Genomic DNA, 2,080 nt, shown 5'->3' with positions numbered 1-2,080 from the left:
ACCCACACCTTCACCACAGTGAGAGAAGGAAAAGCCCCTTCAAATTTCCCTTCTACAGAGCCCCTAGCATAGCTCTAGACCAACACCTGAAATCAGGCTTGGTCGAATTTCTACCTATGCTTTGTATCACAGCCAGAGGCTTAATCCCTAGCCTCCTTGGACCCCAACGAATGTGTCGAGAAACTTTGATTGAAGCTTCACTTCTTAGAGCCAAGGTATTGATCTCCTCTTCCTTCCGAGCCTATTTTGATTCTCCATTTGATTATGCTTGATTTAATTGTATGATTACCATATGGATATGTTCGTCTAACTTAGACGAGTCCATAGGATCAAACCCAAAGTAATTTGGTTGAGTCTAGGCTGAGATCTTAGGGCTTTAATGTAGATGGTCACAGTATCACTCTATTAGGGACGCTGTCGGGGAACCGTCCGATTGCGCATGTATCGGATGGATGGAGGAGATCAAACCAGACAGCATTTCCTTACGTGAACCGCGGGCCGAGTCAGTGGCTATGTGGATGGTGGCGTCATCAAAATTTTACTTCCTTGCTTCATATGAACTGCCCTCACATGCATTTTAAGTTTCAGGTGGCGGACCGAGAAGACTCATCATGTACAATTTTACAATTTTCAGCATTGTCTTTCTTATACTTTTATGCTTACACAAATTTGCATAACAAGGCTTCCCACAGTTTAAATGAAATTATGGAACTCATTAAGTTGAGTTTAGTAAATTCATTTGGACTAAGTGAATCCAATAGAAAATAGTGGTGCCGGAATGAGGAAACCGTAGAATCTTAACCGGTGTCACTCTAATCAACTTTAACATGCCCCATAAAATTTAAAGAACTTCAACCATAGGGCCAGCTGATTTAACATCATAACTTGACACACTTGAAAACTCAAACTCATCGCGGCAATGAGCTTGGAGCTAGCATGGTGGGCAGCACAGTCATCTTCAACAGCAAAACTTATCTTCCCCAGCTAAACCAATCTTCTTTCCTTAGATATAAGCAATAAAGCCATAAAATTTATGCTATACTTTTATGCTTACACAAATTTGCATGCTAAACAACGATGTCACCCTGCATGAAAACTAAAACTATCAGGATAGCCACAAAACCAAAACCAAAACTAAAACTAAAATCAACCGAGATAAAAATCATCTCCACAACATTCAAAATATAAAACAGCTCAAAATTTAATCATAAACATCACACAAAACTACAACTTCAACTAAATTTAGACATCTCTATCAGATGATCGGGAATTCCTTGGAGGAGGTAACCTACGGTTGCTAACGAGGCTTCCCACAGTCTAAAAAAAATTATGGAACTCATTATGTTGAGTTTAGTTAATTCATTTGGACTAAGTGAATCCAATAGAAAATAGTGGTGTCGGAATGAGGGAACCGTAGGATCTTAACCGGTGTCGCTCTAATCAACTTTAACATGCCCTATAAAATATAAAGAACTTCAACCATAGGGCCACCTGATTTAACTTTATAACTTAACACACTAGAAAACTCAAACTCATCACTGCAAGGAGCTTGGAACTAGCATGGTGGGCAGCACGGTCATCTTCAACAGCAAAACCTATCTTCCCCAGCTAAACTAACCTTCTTTCCTTAGATATAAGCAATAAATCCATAGAACTTCGAGGTTGCTTGCTTATGCAATGTAAATCCTCACCTTATCTTTAGGCCATTGTACAGCTCTGCTATACAATATAATCTCTAACTCGTCTTCGGATTCCTAGGTCGTCGTTTGTTACAACCTAAACCCTCACATCTTCCAGGTTATTTGTGTGATAGCTTCACACGAATATAAGCTCTAACTAATAAAATTGGCAGGATGAAACACTTAAATATTTCTCCTCAAAAATGAAGCAAAAAATTAGGATATCTTGGGAAGTCATCAGGGTTCTCCTCTGAATCCATAAAATCCCCTAGTTATTCCTCCTTTGGACTCTACAACAAAATGTTCCAAATTTGAACCAATCCCCTTTCACACCTCTACATCCGATCTCATTGAAAAGTCCTACCCTTTGAAACTCCTTGAAGATAATATTTCCTGATTTT

Source organism: Phalaenopsis equestris, unplaced genomic scaffold (genome assembly GCF_001263595.1).
Source record: "Phalaenopsis equestris unplaced genomic scaffold, ASM126359v1 Scaffold001356, whole genome shotgun sequence".
Classification (NCBI taxonomy): domain Eukaryota; kingdom Viridiplantae; phylum Streptophyta; class Magnoliopsida; order Asparagales; family Orchidaceae; genus Phalaenopsis; species Phalaenopsis equestris.
The sequence above is the reverse complement of the archived record's forward strand: the minus strand, read 5'-3'. Positions refer to the sequence as shown.